The sequence below is a fragment of the Manis javanica genome, chromosome 1 (genome assembly GCF_040802235.1).
Source record: "Manis javanica isolate MJ-LG chromosome 1, MJ_LKY, whole genome shotgun sequence".
Lineage (NCBI taxonomy): Eukaryota > Metazoa > Chordata > Mammalia > Pholidota > Manidae > Manis > Manis javanica.
In genome coordinates, this window is record NC_133156.1 from 45,687,151 (window position 1) to 45,706,232 (window position 19,082).

Sequence of the window (19,082 nt, forward strand, 5' to 3'; positions counted from 1 at the left end):
ATTATAATTTTACCACTGAGGTCAACACCCTCACACTCCAAAATTCCTACTTTGTTTGGGGTGGATACAGTGTTTCTGCCATCCTCTTTTCTTCATGATTTACAGAGTTAACTAAAGGTCTTTAAACTGAACTCCATTTTGTAGGGTCCTCCAGTTAAGAATGATTTTTAAATATTTAAATGGTCATAAAAATGAAAATATTTCATGACACAGGGCAAGCAGTTGGATTTCAAAATTGTGTCCATCAATAAAGTTTTATTGGAACACAGCCATATTTATATTCATTTACATGTCTATGGATGCTTTGAAGCTACAATGGCAGAACTGAGTAACTGAGACAGAGATCATATAACACACAAAGCCTAAAATATTTGCTATTTGGTATTTTACAGAAAAAGTTTACTAACTTCTGTATAGATGGTTTACTTTGAGTCCTTAATCTTTGTTCTTTATATGTAAACATAAACTTTTCCTAAAATTTTTTATTAAGGTATCATTGATATATACTTTTATGAAGGTTTCACAAGAAAAACAATGTGGTTATTACATTCACCCTTATTTTTGAGATCCCCCCCCATACCCCATTGCAGTCACTGTCCATCAGTGTAGTAAGATGCCACACAGTCCCTATTTGTTTTCTCTGAGCTATACTGTCTTCCCTGTGACCCCACCCACACTATGTGCACCAATCATGATACCCCACAATCCCCTTCTCCCTCCCTCCCCACCTGCTCTCACCTATCCCTCCCCTTTGGTAACCACTAGTCACCTCTTGGAATCTGTGAGTCTGCTGCTATTTTGTTCCTTCAGTTTTGTTTTGCTGTTATACTCGACAAATGAGGGAAATAATTTGGTATTTGTCTTTCTCTGCCTGACTTATTTCACTGAGCATCATACCGTCTAGTTCCATCCATGTTGTTGCAAATGGTAGGATTTGTCTCTTTCTTATGGCTGAATAATATTCCATTGTGTATACATACCACATCTTCTTTACACATTCATCTACTGATGGACACTTAGGTTGCTTCCATATTTTGGCTATTGTAAATAGTGCTGTGATAAACATAGGAGTGCATATGTCTTTTTGAATCTAATAAGTTGTTTTCTTTGGGTAAATTCCTAGGAGTGGGATTCCCGGGTCAAATGGTATTTCTGTTTTTAGGTTTTTGAAGAACCTCTATATTGCTTTTCATAATGGTTGAACTAATTTACATTTCCACCAGCAGTATAGGAGGGTTCCCCTTTCTCTGCATCATAAACTTTTAGAATAGTTAAAGCACAACAAAACTTTTCTCTCTCAAGTGACTGGTTCTTACAATTGAAAGCCTTAGTTTCTTGAATATTATCTCTGCAATACAGTAACAAAAAAATCTACTTAAGGTCTCAAAAAGACAAAAATTTGTCCTCATTCTTTTTATTTATTCAGAACCTATAGGCAGTGGATTAAGAAAATATTTGCTGTTTGTTGAATGGTGGATAAAGCTTAGCAATAAAAGAAATTGAGAAGACATGGTTTAATATAAGAATAACACCTCCATTATATTTCAAAAACAAGATTTGGGTAGCACTAAGCAAAAAAAAAAAAAAAGGCATTTCCATATGCTTCCATAACCACTAGTTGTTTTAATTTACTTTAGAGGAAATTTCTATTTGTATATGATCATGTTATACTGATAAATTACACAAGATTTAATATTATGTTCTATTCAATAAGAGGGTGAGTAGGCAATGCACATAAAAGCAATTTATTTGAAATTTGCTAAAAAATTAACCTTCATTAATATACTTGACAAAATATTAGTTTGTGCTGTACAGAATCACGGTATGACTCATGATAAAACATTATGTTTAGGTGAGAGCTATATATGGTAAATTTATTATTGTTTGTTGCACAATAAAATGGTAGGCATTTCATTAATAATTACAGAAATCGTGTCAAACTAAGACCATCATCATATTAAATCCTCAGGGCAAGAACTATAAAGCTTACAATCCTTTTAGTTTCTCTGGGATGATTTTTAACATATCTCAAATTGGCTGTCCAATCATATATGCATTTATACACAGATATGCACATACACATGCATACACACACACATATATATATATATATATACTTATTAAGGTAGATAATGTGTATAGTGAAGATATGTATGTGTGCATCTGCATGTGTGTATGTACACTTATATGTGTGTACCTTATATCTCTCTGTAGATGTATAATTAGTCATCTAATTAACATATCATAAAAAATAAAGGCAAAACCAACACCTAGGCCACAGTTGACTAAAATTATGTATTGAATTTCTAAATGCCTATTAAGTCTTGTTTCTAAGACAATATCATTTGGGTTTTCTGGGAAATATTATCCTGTAGAAACAGAAATGGCTTTACTCTTGTCATGCTTTGTGTCCAAATCTCAGTCATCACTAGAATTAATCAGATACCTGTAGAAATACTGAACCTATTGTGTTTTATAAGTATATCCTATTTTAATTTGACCTAGCATATAAATTTTTAAGGATGAATTAGCTACTGTCTTTCAACTCTAGTTGACAATAAAATATTACATAGAAGTTGTTTTCCTAACCCTAGTTGTCACTTACAAGCCTGTTTTAATATATTTCTTTATTAAATCTATATCTCACTTTTTTTAATTCTACAAATCCATTTTAGAGAGTTTTTTTAATGTTTGTTCTGGCAAGGAGAGAGTAAAACAGGTGATAGAAAATAAAATTGAATTTATGCATTTATGTATTTTCTTCATATGAAAAGTATCAAAGTGCTTAGAGTTAAAGAAAATTGTTTTCTTCTGAAAATAATGCTTCCAATTCCCTTTCCAAGATGTGATTTCTTCAGTTACATTTTCCCAATAAATTGGATGCAGTTATCAATACTTCTGCTGTTCCTGGAGATAAAGAAAACCAAACTCTTTCCTTAAAAAGAATATCACTTTTGAACCACCAGCAATAGAAAAAGAATTCTATGCCATATAAAAAGTCACTGCTTGATGGTTCAATAACATGTAGCCATTTTTGTTTTACAAACACTAGTTATAGTTTATCATGTTAACCTTTAACAGAAAGATACTTTTAAGAGGCTGAGTAGATTCTATTTCATGCTTCATTATAGTATGTGTATATATTATAAATGATATCTATTAATCATCACATGTGAAGATAATTTTAATATAGTCTTTAGAAACAGTGACTCAGTTATTATGTATAACAAAATAAGTGTGTGTGTGTGTGTGCGCGCATACACACGAGTGTATAATAGTGCCACAAAGCATGAATTATGGCAGAGATCTGGGTCTGGGTCTGTTTCCCCCATAGACAAATATAATACATGAGAAACAATTTTACCATTTGTGAAATGCCAATCACAAGAGTTTTCTCATGATTCAAAGTTATGTCAAGTTTTTATCATATATTTAAGGCTTAAAACTGTGTGCCCTTTCACTCTTTCTCAATGCTTTATTATTTTAATTGCTGTACTTAAAAAAAAAAGAACTATAATTACCCTCTCATATACCCTTTAATTTTGCTTCCTAAATTCTGTCTTGACAAAAAAATCAGTAAGCCCTGAAATTGTTCCTTTTCTTTTAAAGCTGACTCATTAATGCTAACAATCTCAGGTAATTTTTATTGTACAATAAACACAAAATTAGAGTATAAAGTAGGTGAAAATAATGACTAGAACCCTTTTTTGAGAGGGAGAATACTTAAGGGAAAGAGAAAATGCAGATCTCTCTTTCTGGAATATGGGGTATAGGTCTCCCATAAGAAAAAATTCAAGTAGGAAAAATTGTGGAAATATAGGATAAAGATTTTAAAACTGGATTCAATTACTGTGCTATTTTTGGTTAATTGGAAATGACTACCAGGATAGCCATATTAGGTAAGCCTTCAGAACTGAACCTGGTAACAGCAGGAAAAAGTACCATACCATTTTTAGTCATGTCTACCATGGGTTCAGCAGGGCGAAGGAGCAGCATATATGCCATATATTTGGTATTGTTCAATACTGTACAATTTAGTCTAGACCCTTTTACTTTTCTGTGAAATCTCAGGACACTTAGTACTTTTACTTTTATAATATTTAAAGTCATTAAGAAATAACAAGAACAGGACTCTATACCTTTCATTCTTGTTTGCTTCCCAATGATAAGTCCCATTTGTTATCAGTCTTCTTTAAGAGTTTCATCTCTATAATTCTCCTAATGCAGCTTTCCACCATCCCTCACCTCTTTAAATGTATACCCCTTCTCGCCCAACACAACCTAGTGAACAGAGAACACAAACAAGTGGTCCTTTCTACTGTGCATTGGGAATACCGTTGACCCTTGTACCATGAAGGAGTTAGGGCTACTGACTTTCCAAAACCTTAACTACTAATATCCCACTGTTGACTAGAAACCTTTTCAAGAATATAGAAAATTGATTGACACATGAGCGTTATATGTATATTATATACTTTATTCTTACAATAAAGTACACTAGAGAAAAGAGAATTTTTTACATATTTCTGCATATGTCAAAATCTCCAATATATTTGTTGAAAAAAAATCCATGTTTTAGTGGACCCACATAGTTTAAACCTGTACTGTTCAAGGGTCAACTGTATTTCTTTCAAGATAAATGAATTCTATGTATATAAAAAGTATGGGCACCTTATCTTAACAGAATCCTGACTCCCTTAGGACATCTCTCCCATCAAATTCTTAAGAAAAATTTGTGTTGTCCCATGGCCCACATATCTGAGGATTGGGTAGTAATTTCACTATCCTCCTCTCTCAAGAGGCACTCAAGACCTTTATTCGGATATCCTCACACAAACTCTTGTTCCTTTCAGGGCTGTAACACTCATCAATCTATTTCTCTGCCCAGTTTCTTATCTACCAATTTTATAGTCATTCTTCCTTATTCACTGAATATTCTGGCACCTGGTCCACAGTTCTTTTTTGTTTTGTTTTAATCACTCCAGTGTTCTCAATACTTTAAATATGACCATGGAAAATGTACCCAGTATTTTAGCATTTCATATAATGTGGTAACAATTCTTTTCGACAGCATCTTCCCTCCCAGTGTCACATAAGGAATTTTATCCTCACTCAATCCACTTCTGAAATCTGCAGGTCTTAAATTCCACTGCTTGATGATAGCCTTAATATTGAGTTTTTGTGTTGATTTTTGCTGTGTGTTGCCAACACAACAGTTCAACTTCATTAAGATCGTGAATCCCTTGAGTCCTTTTCTTCTCCATACTTTTACTTTTGTAAACAGTTCAGTTTAAAATACATATGTTTTAGAAGAAACCTCGATGCTGCATCTCTTTGTCTTTCCAATTCACCATTCTGAAAAAGAAAAAATCTGAGACCTTGAATGAGTTCTGTTCATCTTCTCTTCAACTGTATCTGGGTTGTATAATTCTTTCTTAGAAAACAAAACAAAATAGCATACTATTTTAATGATATATTTTTCCAACTTCATGAGGGCCTACAATGCTGTAGAAATATTTTTCAGTTTCCATGCTCATTCACAGGGAAGAATAGCAAGTGTACTTTAGAAACTCCCTTAATCTTCTTGCCATCCTAAATCAAAATTTTTCATAGTCACACTCATCTCTCTTTTTCTTTGCGGTAAAAATGGTGCCCTTCCTCATCTTGCTTACTGCTCTGCTTCCATGCTTTAGCCCACCCACCTGTGCCTCCCTCCTCAGAGACCTCACATGGTTAACTTCCTCTCTTTTTCTGGCATCCTCAACCTCCTCCTCTATTGTCTTTTCCCTATATACAGGCAAATATTCAAGTTTCTTTCATCTTTTAAAAACTATTCTCCCTCCTAAACTGCTGGTGGGAAAGTAAATTAGTTCAACCATTGTGGAAAGCAGTATGGAGGTTCCTCAAAAACCTAAAAATAGAAATACCATTGACCCAGGAATTCCACTTCTAGGAATTTACCCTAAGAATGCAGGAGCTCTGTTTGAAAAAGACACATGCACCCCTATGTTTATCGCAGCACTATTTACAATAGCCAAGAAATGGAAGCAACCTAAGTGTCCATCAGTAGATGAATGGATAAAGAAGATGTGCTACATATACACAATGGAATATTATTCAGCCATAAGAAGAAAACAAATCCTACCATTTGCAACAACATGGATGGAGCTAAAGGGTATTATGCTCAGTGAAATAAGCCAGGCGGAGAAAGACAAGTACCAGATGATTTCACTCATATGTGGAGTATAAGAACAAAGGAAAACTGAAAGAACAAAACAGCAGCAGATTCACAGAACCCAGGAATGGACTAATAGTTACCAAAGGGAAAGGGACTGGGGCTGATGAATGGAAAGGGAGGGATAAGGGGGTGGAGGGGGAAGAAAGGGGCCATTTAGATTAGCAGGTATAATGTGGGTGGAGGCACAGGGAGGGCTGTGCAACACAGAGAAGACAAGTAGTGATTCTACAGCATCTTACTATGATGATGGACAGTGATTGTAATGGGGTTTGTGGTGAAGGGGGGAGTCTAGTAAACATAATGTTCCTCATGTAATTGTAGATTAATGATACCAAAAAAGAAACTATTCTCACCCAATTTTATATTCACACTCTTCTCTCCTTTTTTTTAAGTAACACCTTCTTTCTCTTCTTTTTGTAGTCAGGTTTCCAGGGAAATTGACAACTGTATTTGCTGTTCCTCCTTCTTTATCATATGTAATTGCTTGGCTTCTTGAACAATTGAAACTGAGTTTATGTTTTCCATGGAACTTCAAAGATTTTCTCAACAGAACACTCTTATTCCTAAATCCAGTAGACAGGTTGTTCTTTTCTTACATGATGTCTCAGAAGTATTACTAATGGCTTGAACACTCTTGCCCCCCGACCCATTTTTCAATAAAGTATAATTTACTTACAGTAAAATTCATCCTTTTAGTTCTGAGAATTTGAAAAATATATAAAATTGTTTAACCATTAAAGTCAATATATAGGATAGTTCAATTGTCTTCAAAATTTTCACAATGCCCATTACAACGAATCTCTCCTACTCAAGCCTCTGACACCACTGATCTGTTTTCTCTCCCTATAATTTTGGCTTTTTCAAAATGTCATACAATATATAGCCTTTTAAACCCAGCTTCTTTCACTTAACGTAATGCATTTTATGTGCACTTTGCCATCATGTTGTGTATATCACTAGTTCATTTCTTTACTGCTGAGTAATATTCCACTGTATGGACATACCATATTCAACCATTCACCAATTTAAGGATATTTCAGTTGTTTTTCTAGTTTTAGACAATTAACAATGGATCCCAAAACTTTCAGGTACAGATATTTGTGTGAGCATAAGTTTTCATGTATTTTGGATAAATACTGAGGGATGAGATAACTGGGTCTGGATTATATGCTAAGTGTATGCTTAACTTTATAAGAAAATGTCAAACTTTTGCAACATGGCTGTACTTTTTGCACTACTGCCAGCATAGTAAGAGAGTTCCATGTGTTCCATATCTTAGCTACTATTTGCTATTGTCAATTACTTTTATTTTTGTTTTTCTCTGTCAGTCTAATAAGTGTGGAAGTAGTATCATATTGTGACTTTAATTTGCATTTCCCTCAAAAATAACATGGTTGAACATATTTTCAATCAAATGTTTTGATTTGTCATCAAAATGTTTTCTTACTGAATCTGTTTAAATATTTTGCCTATTTTTTAAATTGGGTTGTTTGTTTTCTTATTAGAATTTTGAGAGTTCTTAATATATTCAGAATAAGTCCCTTATCAGATATAATGTTTGCAAATATTTTTTCCCAGTCTATGGATCTTTTTTAGTATTTTAATAGTGTTTCAAGAGCAGAAGTTTCTGATTTTGATGAAGTCTGGGTATTATTTTTTATTTTATGAATTATGCTTTTGCTTTTACAGCTAAAAAATCTTTAACTGGTATAACTCTATGCTTTCTTCTAGACATTTGATACTTTTAAGTTTTAGTTTTAGATCTATAGATCTATGACCAATTTTGAGGGTTTTCTTCCTCCTTTTCATCCCCTTCTACTACTCCCCCTCCTCCTCTCCTTCTTCAGTGTGTGATATGGATCACAGTTTATTTTTGGCACATGAATATTCCATTTTTCTGATACCATTTATTGAAAAGACTATGCCACCCTTTCTGACTCTGTATCTTTGGGAAAAACAATCAACTATATTTGTGCAGGTCTATTTCTGGACTTCCTGTTCCATTGACGTATGCCTTTTATTAATACTACCTTGTCCTGATTACTGTGGCTTTATTGGTTATTCTGAAGTCAAATATGAGTCTTCAACTTTGTTTCTCTTTTTAAAAAATATTTAACTATTTCAATTTATTTGGCTATATATATAAATATTATATTAACATATATTTCATATATATATATAGGCATCAACTTGTCTCCACAAAAATAACTCTGACTCTATTTTGCTTGAAATTACATTTATTATATCAACTTGAGAAAAACTGACTTCTTGATAATATGAAGTATGGCAACCAATGAACACAGTATATATTTTTATTTCTTTATAATAATTATTATTAGTAGTATTGTTAGTATTTTAAATATATAGTTCATATAGCTTTTATAGCTGTATACCTAAGTACTTGGTGTTTTCAGGGTTACTGTAAATGGTACATTTTTATAATTTTGATTTCTGTTCATTGCACATAAATAAAATTATGATTTAGTTTTTAAAAATATTCATCTTGTGCCCTACTACCATTCTAAACTTGTTAAGTTCTACTATGATTTCTGAAGTTTCTTTGGGATTTTTCTATATAGATAATTATATAAATAGCTGTTTTCCATTTATTCCTCTTCAGTATGTATGCTTTTTATTTTCTTACCTTATTTCCCAGGCTACCATTTCCAATATAATGTTGAATGAAAGGACCATTCCTTTTTGTGAGCTGCTTTTCTTGTTTTTTTCTAACACCAATTTTTACTGAATTTTTTGTCTATCTCTCTGACAATTCTTTCTCAGTCTCTTTTATTCCTCTTCCCTCTCTTCTTCTAAATGATCTTTTCTTCTCACTTCTTTTCTCCTCAACTTATATTCTAATCAAACTGTCACTAAACTCTCATGATTTTCATGTACATCAAAATTCTGTTTTCTGCTGATGCTGTCCTTCTGAATCTCCTATCTACTTATCTAATTATTTTGACTGAATGTGAAAACTTATTTTTTCAGGCATTTAAAATTCTATAGGTCCAAAAAACATATTTTCTTCTTCCCTTTCCTGTGTTTGCTATAATAATGAATGATTCCACCAACCACTCACCTACTCAAACTAAACACCTGAGAATCTTTTTAATGATTCCTTTATGCTTAACTCCTGTGAGAATAAAAATATAGAGTTGTCTTTTTATTTGTCAAAAAGTTAAATATTAGTCATTTTGTATATATTCATTCAACCATTCATCTATAACAAATATTTCTGAAATTGATTCACTCTTTTTCAACCTATTGCCTCTACCTCTATCGTGGATTTCATCATCTCTATCTGGAATATGTAACAATAGCCACTCCAACTGGCCTTTGTCTAGTTTCCCCCAATAATTCTTCAAATGGTAGCATCATTGTCATTACTATTCTGTCTACCTCTTCTATTTAGTTGTGCATCCTTAGGAAAAACAGTCTTTTTGAGCTTCAGTTTATCATTTATGTGGAGAGTATTATAGTTGCATCATTTGTTTTTTGTAAGGTTCTGTGAGAATATATAGGTTAGGACATTTTGTAAAATATGAGGTTCTTTACTAAATGCTTATATCTGTCATTGCCTAGTATGTTAAAGTCCTTTCATTTCTTATCTATGAGTTAATTTTCTATAAACCAAACCAACAAAACTGCCTATTAAAATTATAAAAATTTCAGACTGTCTCATTTCCAATGTAACCATGGGGATATATTATCCCCAATAATTATATGAATATTTTCTAAAGAATAAACATTGAAAGAATTCACATGAGTGAATTTCTTAAATGTTAAAGACAGCATGCTCAGATTATATACACTAAATCTAATAGGATATTTTGTCCACTCAAATAGCTTTACAGTTAAGATTGCTTATACTGGAACAATTACAATTTCAATTTTTAACCACTTAATAAGAAGGCATGATAATTGTCATTCATATACTCTAGTGCATAAAACATTATCCATAAGCTTATTGTATAGTTTAACATAAAGTGTTTTAAGTTACTTGTTTTCACACCAAGTATGAAAAAAAATCAAACTATATTGTTTCTTGAATTTTGAAAAATTTATCAGTAGCCCTTCATGGCCTACAATTATAATGTGCATTGACTATGTTTTGCAAGTCACCTAACAGTTTCATTTTTGTAATTTTTGTATACTGTATATTTGGAAACACTAGACAAAGTGAAGTGATGCAATATGTACATTTTACATTGAGCTCAAATACCAAGACAATACCAAAAAAATAATTTAATGGTAAAAAATTTGCAAATAAAGATTTATCAATTTAAGAAGCAACTCTTTTCTGCTCTAAATCCATACAATTTCATGCAACATTTTGATTTACCACTCTAGAGTAAGACATTTGAAAACTAGGACATTTTATAATGAGCCTAATGAGAGTTGATGCTCAATAAATAATTTTTGAGTGAGTAAACAAATGAATAAATCATTAAAAACTTAGATGTCTGACAAATTTTGCTTAGAAAAACCTTCTGATGTCTTTCATCAGGGACGTTTTCTTCATATCCACCTTCTTTATAGGGAAAACTTCTAAAAGATTACCAATAACTTGAATTTCAATTTTGTGGTCTTTATCTTTGTAAACCATTAGCAGAGACCCCTCTCTCTTTCTCAAAGTCTCAAATTGCATAATTGCTTTAAATTATGATCACCTGACTAGATGTCTGAAAATTACTTGATCTATTTAATATAGCTTGTTTAGCTGAATCAATTTAATTTTCAGGCCATATGTTCACACAATTATTTCACTTAATCCATTTCAAGGTGGCTTCCTCTTTTGCGCCTTGCTGATTCACCTCCTTTTGATTGATCCAACTTTAGAACAAGTAATGACCTACATGAGAATTTGAAAATAACACTGCTGAAAATCAAAAGACACATTCTATTCATCTTCTCAGGCTAAGTATTCCAGGAATAATAACACATCTTAAATTGTATGTCTTGTCTTTTTCTTTCATATAAATTAAAGGCTTAAAAAAGGTATGTCCTGATCATACCTATAAATTAAAATATGACTGTTGGATTATCACAGAATGTACAGTTAATTCTAGTTAAATTACATTGTCTATAGTAATTTATCCAAAGTCCCTTTCACTTTTACATGTGCTGTGCAAAACTGAACATTTAACATATATGACAAGATACAATGTAATTAACGATTTTCTGCTTAGAAATTTAGGCAGTTCTGTTTTCTTGACTTTTCACATTAATTTGTATTTCAAGTTTTTTGGGTTTTTTTTTTTTTACCATATTTGACTTTCAATAGTTTTAGCTAGATTATCAAGATTTTTTCCAAAATTTAATATTCTTAGGAAAAATAATGGACATCTGAGTGATACTATTCTGTTCTGTGTAAGTTAAGGTCAAATTTCCTCCTGCTTATTTTACTTTAAGGTGCTCATTATAAACAAAGGGAAGTAGAAAAGGATGGAGGGATACACTTTGCACTAATTTTCTTCCTTTCCTTTCTCTTCATTCCTAGAATCATGATTTCATCCATTACATTTTTCTATATGAGTTTTCTATAGTATCATAAAATTTGTTATGCCTGCCTCTCTTTTCATTACAGATAGACTGATGAACATGAGAAAATGCCAGTTTCTCTACCTCATTTTGTTACATACAAGATTACAGCCCACCTTTAACATAATATGATCTTCTTTACTCACTAATTTGAATAGTCTAACATTAAATTTCAACTATTTGGGAGGATATTTTTAAAAATTAAGGTAACATCTTTAGTATTTTAAATAAATTCATAAACTATGAAATCGTTATATTTCAAATAAGAACCATTGATATTAAATTTCAAATCACAATTTATTCTTTCATTAGGATAAACTTGACTTATCTAGATGACTTTCTTTTTTTTAAGGTATTATTGATATACACTCTCATGAAGGTTTCACATGAAAACAAAATGTGGTTACTACATTTACACATATTATCAAGTCTCCACCCATACCCATTGCAATCTCTGTCCATTAGTGTTAGTAAGATGCCACAGAGTCACTATTTGCCTTCTCTGTGCTACACTGTCTTTCCTGTGACCCCCTACACCATGTGTACTAAACATAATACCCCTCAACCCCTTCTCCCTCCCTCCCTCCCCACCCACCCTCCCACACCCTTCCCCTTTGGTAACAGCTAGTCCCTTCTTGGAGTCTGTGAGTCTGCTGCTGTTTTATTTCTTCAGTTTTACTTCATTGTTATACTCCACAAATGAGGGAAATCATTTGGTACTTGCATTTCTCTGACTGGCTCATTTTACTGAGCATAATGTCCTCCAGCTCCATCCATGTTGTTGCAAATGGTAGGATTTGTTTTTTTCTTATGACTGAATAGTATTCCATTGTTTATATGTACCACTTCTTTATCCATTCATCTACTGATGGACACTTAGGTTGCTGCCATATGCTGGCTATTATAAATAGTGCTGTGATAAATACAGGGGTACATATGTCTTTTTGAATCTGAGAACTTGTAACTTTTGGGTGAATTCCAAGGACTGGGATTCCTGGGTCAAATAGTATTCCTATTTTTAGTTTTTTGAGGCACCTCCATATTGCTTTCCACAAAAGTTGAATGGGCATACAATCCCACCAGCAGCATAGGAGGGTTCCCCTTTCTCTGCATCCTTGCCAGCATTTGTTGTTCTTAGTCATTTCGATGTTGGTCATCCTAATTGCTGTGAGGTGATATCTCATTGTGGTTTTAACTTCCATTTCCCTGATGATTAGTGGAGCATCTTTTCATGTGTCTGTTGGCCATCTGAATTTCTTCTCTGGAGAATTGTCTCTTCATATCCTCAGCCCATTTTTTAATAGACTTATTTGCTTTTTTGAGTGTTGAGGCATGTGAGTTCTTCATATATTTTGGATGTTAACACTTTGTCATATTCATAAATGTCATTTACAAATATATTCTCCTATACTGTAGGATGCCTTTTTGCTCTGCTGATGGTGTCCTTTGCCTTACAGAAGCTTTTTAGTTTCATGTAGTCCCATATGTACATTTTTGCTTTTGTTTCCCTTGCTTGAACAGATGCATTCAGGAAGAAGTTGCTCATGTTTATATTCAGGAGATTTTTGCCTATATTGTCTTATAAGAATTTGATGGTTTCATGACTTATATTCAGGTCTTTGATCCATTTAGAGTTTGCTTTTGTGTATGGGGTTAAACAATAATCCAGTTTCATTCTCTTACATGTAGCTGTCCAGTTTTGCCAACACCAGCTGTTCAAGAGGCTGTCATTTCCCCATTGTATGTCCATGGCTCCTTCATTGTATATTAATTGACCATATATGTTTAGGTTTATACCTGGGTTCTCTAGTCTGTTCCATTTGTCTATTGTTCTCTTCTTGTGCCAGTAACAAATTGTCTGCATTACTGTGGCTCTGTAGTAGAGCTTGAATTTGGGAAGCGTAATCACCCCAGCTTTATTTTTCCTTTGGCTATTCGGATTGCTTTGGCTATTCGGGGTCTTTTGTGTTCCATATGAATTTTAGAATGATTTTCTCTAGTTCATTGAAGAACGCTGTTGGTAATTTGATAGGGATTGCATTGAATCTGCAGATTGCTTTAGGCAGGATGGCCATTTTAACAATATTAATTTTTCCTATCCGTGAGCATGGGATGTGTTTTCATTTATTGGTATCTTCTTTAATTTCTCTCATGAGGGTCTTGTAGTTTTCAGAGTACAAGTCTTTCACTTCTTTGGTTAGGTTTATTCCTAGGTATTTTATTCTTTTTGATGCAACTGTGAATGAAATTGTTTTCCTGATTTCTCTCTCTGCTAGTTCATTGTTAGTGTACAGGAATCCCACAGATTTCTGTGTATTAATTTTGTATCCTGCAACTTTGCTGAATTCAGATATTAGATCTAGTAGTTTTAGAGTAGACACTTTAGGATTTTTTATGTACAATATCATTTCATCTGCAAACAGGGACAATTTAACTTCTTCCTTGCCAATCTGGATGCCTTTTACTTCTTTGTGTTGTCTGATTGCCGAGGGTAGGACCTCCAGTACTATGTTGAATAGAAGTGGGGAGAGTGGGCATCCTTGTCTTGTTCCCAATCTTAAAGGAAAAGTTTTCAGCTTCTCGCTGTTAAGTATGATGTTGGCTGTGGGTTTGTCATATATGTCCTTTATTGTGTTGAGGTCTTTGCCCTCTGTAACCACTTTGTTGGGAGTTTTTCTCATGAATGGATGTTGAATTTTTTTGAATGCTTTTTCAGCATCTATGGAGATAATCATATGGTTTTTGTCCTTACTGTTGATGTGATGGATGATGTTGATGGATTTTCTAATTTTGTACCATCCTTGCATCACTGAGATGAATCCTACTTAATCATGGTGTATGATCCTCTTGATGTATTTTCGAATTCAATTTGCTAATATTTTGTTGAGTATTTTTGCATATATGTTCATCAGGGATATTGGTCTGCAATTTACTTTTTTGGGGTCTCATTGCCTGGTTTGGGTATTAGAGTGAAGCTGCATCATAGAATGAGTTTGGAAGTATTCCCTGTTCTTCTACTTTTTGGAAATTTAAGGAGGATGGGTATTAGGTCTTAACTAAATGTCTGATAAAATTCAGCTGTAAAATCATGTGGTCCAGATGTATGTTCCTAGGTAGTTATTTGATTACCAGTTCATTTTCGTTGCTGGTAATTTGTCTGTTAAGATTTTCTGTGTTTTTCTGGGTCAGCCTTGGAAGGTTGTATTTTCCTAGAAACTTGTCCATTTCTTCTAGGTTATCCAGTTCATTAGAATATAATTTGTAATAGTATTTCTAATAATTGTTTGTATTTCTGTGGTGTCCATAGTGGTTTTTCCATCCTCATTTCTGATTCTGTTTATATGTGGAGACTCTCTTTTTTTCTAGACAAGTCTGGCAAGGGGTTTATCTATTTTATTTTCTTGAAGAACTTTCTCCTGCTTTCATTGATTCTTTCTATTATTTTATTCTTCTCAATATTATTTACTTTTGCTCTAATCTTTATTATGTCCCTCCTTCTACTGAAATTGTATCTCATTTGTTCCTCTTTTTCTAGTTTCTTTAATTGTGAGTTTAGCTGTTCATATGCGATTGTTTTTCTTTCCTGAGGTAGGCCTGTATTGCAGTATACTTCCCTCTTAGCACAGCCTTTGCTGTGTCCCACAGATTTTGCAGAGTTGAATTATTGTTGTCATTTGTCTCCATATATTGCTTGATCTCTGTTTTTATTTGGTCATTGATCCATTGGTTATTTAGGAGCATGTTGTGAAGCCTCCATGTGTTTGTGGGATTTTTCATTTTATTTGTGTAATGATTTCTAGTTTCATACCTTCGTGGTCTGAATATCTGTTTGGTACAATTTCAATCTCTTTGAACTTACGAAGGCTCTTTTTGTGGCCTAGTATATTACCTATTCTTGAAAATGTTCCATGCGCACTTGAGAAGAATGTGTATTCTGCTGTTTTTCAGTGCAGAGTTCTGTAGATGTCTGTTAGGTCCAACTGTTCTATTGTGTTGTTCAGTGCCTCTGTGTCCTTACTTATCTTCTGTCTGTTTGATGTGTCCTTTGGAGTGAACAGAGTGTTCAAGTCACCTAGAATGAATGCATTGCATTCTATTTCCCCTTTTAATTCTGTTATTATTTGTTTCACGTATGTCAGTGCTCCTGTGTTTGGTACATAGACATTTATAATGCTTATATCTTCTTGTTGGATTGACCCCTTTATCATTATGTACTGCCCCTCTTTGTCTCTGTGACTTTCTTTGTTCTGAAGTCTATTTTGTCTGATACAAGTACTGTAATTCCTGCTTTTTTCTCCCTATTAGTTGCATGAAATATCTTTTTCCATCCCTTTACTTTCAGTCTGTGTATGTCTTTGGGTTTGAAGTGAGTCTCTTGTAGGTAGCATAGAGATGGGTCTTGTTTTTTATCTATTCATTGACTCTATATCTTTTGTTCCTGCATCAGACCATTTACATTTAGGGTGATTATTGATAGGTATGGACTAAATGCCATTGTAGGCTGTAGATTCGTGGTTACCAAATGTTCAAGGTTAACTTCCTTACTATCTAAGAATCTAACTTAACTCACTTACTATGCTATTACTAACACAATCTAAATGATTTTTTTTCTCATCTTTCTTCCTCCTCCATTCTTTATATATTAGGTATCATATTATGTACTCTTTGTCTATCCCTTGACTGACTTTAGGAATAGTTCATTTCATTTTTCATTTGCTTAGTAATTACTGTTCTACTGTCTTTACTGTGGTTTTATTACCTCTGGTGACAGCTATTAAACCTTATGAACACTTCCCTCTAAAGAAATCCCTCCAAAGTACTCTGTAAAGATGGTTTGTGGGAGGTAAATTCTCTCAGCTTTTGCTTATCTGAAAATTGTTTAGTCCCTCATTCACGTTTAAATGATAATCTTGCCATGTAGAGTATTCTTGGTTCAAGGCCCTTGTGCTTCATTGTGTTAAGTATGTCATGCCACACCCTTCTGTCCTGTAAGGTTTCTGCTGAGAAGTCTGATGATATAGCCTGATGGGCTTTCCTTTGCAGGTGATCTTTCTTCTTTCACTGGCTGCTTTTAAAAGTTTGTCCTTATCCTTGATTTTGCCATTTTAATCATTATATGTCTTGGTTTTGTCTTCCTTGGGTCCCTTGTTTTTGGAGATCTGTGCACCTCCATGGCCTGAGAGACAATCTCGTCCCCCAGATTGGGGAAGTTTTCACCAATTACCCCCTCAAAGACACTGTCTATACCTTTTTCTCTCTCTTATTCTTCTGGTACCCCTATAATGCAAGTATTTTTCCATTTGGATTGCTCACACAGTTCTGCCAATATTCTTTCATTCGTAGAAATCCTTTTTTTCTCTGTGTGCCTCAGCTTCTTTGTATTCCTCTTCTCTAATTTCTATTCCATTTACCATCTCTTCTACTACATTTAATCTGCTTTTAATCCCTCCATTGTGTGTTTCATTTCAGATATGTAATTTCTTAGTGATTGAATCTCTATCCTAAATTTATCCCTGAGTTTTTGAATACTTTTCTATACCCCCATGAGCATGTTTATGATTGTTGTTTTGAACTCTCTTTCAGGAAGATTGTGAGTTCAGTTAATTTGGCTCTTCTCCTGGTATTTTTGAGATTTCTGTTTGAACCAGGCTCCTTTGATGTTTCATATTTCTATGTGATGCCCTCTCGTGCCCAGAAGCTCTAGTCTCTGGAGCTGCTCAGCCCTGCAGTGATGTTGGGGGTTGCATGGGAGCTACTTTGGTACCTGTTGGTCACAAAGAGCTGTTTCATGCTTTCCGACCACACTGCTTGTCTCAACTGTCAGAACCAGTGGTCAAACACACAGGTGTAAGCCTCTGCACTTTGTGTCTGTAGCTGCTATAGGTGGGGCCTCCATCTGGCTGGCTTGACACCATGGAAGTTACTGCCAGTTTGTCAGCCAGTGCAAGCAGGCCAGGAGGAAGGTGAAGCCAGCTGCATATCACAGTGGGGGTCCTCAGAGCTGAGTAGCCAGCCAGGGAGATGGAGCACCTGAAACTCCTGAAAGTTCCCAACCTGCTGGGCAGATCTTTCCCAGACAACTTTGGTCACCTATCCTTTCTCCTGCCCAGCAAGGTCCATGAAAATCCCACCCCTTAAGAAGCCCTCTTGCTGCTAAGAAGCCTCTCAGACTGCCCGCCTTTCCTTTGTCCCAGTGCAGCCTGATGTGGATCCCTGTCCTCCACAAATGGCTGGAATCTCAGTCTCTCCAACTATTTCACCTGTCTTTGCTTTCCAATCCCACTAATCACCAGAGCACCATGCATTGTAGTCTTGTGCTCCCAAAGCAGATCTCCAGGGCTGGGTTTTCAGCAGTCCTGTTTTCAACCCCTCCCTACTCCATTTATCTTCCTCCCACAGGTGAGCTGGGCTGGAGGAAGGGCTTGGGTCCCACCAGTCAAGGCTTTGGTACATTACCCTGTTTCATGAGGTCTGCTCTGTTCTCCAGGGTATGGAGCCGGGCACAGCCTTCTTTCCTGTTGCTCTTTTAGGATTGGTTGTGTTAACTATATTTTCGTATCATATGTGGTTTTGGTAAGAGTTCTTTGTCTCACCTCTCACACCACCATCTTGAATTTCTATCACCTGGCTGTCTTTTTGAACCTCTCCCTTGTGGTCCCACAAAGTGATTTTCACATGTGTCATACTGGCCATAATCTAATTCCAACTTTCCCCAAGTACTTTCAGATATAGTACTCCTTTCATTTGATGCAGTTGTAGACAGGAAAACTAATTTTACTTATATTGATAACATAGATATATATATTTCAGAATAGATATTACATAGGAAAATCAACTGTCCATTACATTTTTTGATCCAATTAGGTACTTTCTTATAGAAAAATGTGTAAGTTTACACCTTAAGGAAATTAAATAGAAGAATATATTCAATTTTGTCTACTTCTTTTAGGAAACTAAAATGTGACTATGTCAGATTTCAGACTGCCCTTTATTTTGATAAATAGTTATAATTCTTTATGTTGGGAAGAACAATCTTAATGGACAATAACCTAAATATACATTCGCATTCCCTTCATATTATTGTAAGTAATCACAGATTAATATCATAATAAAACTGTGGCCTGAAATCATGATCTAGCATGTCTAGAAACTAAAGAAATATAAAAGGTTTGATATATTTATATTCAGAATTTACATTATATATGATTTGTATGCTTGGAGTCATTTAGAATCCTTGTGTTTACTATTTTATATAATAATATGAATAGTACAATTTATTCTATTTGTAAACAACTATATATTT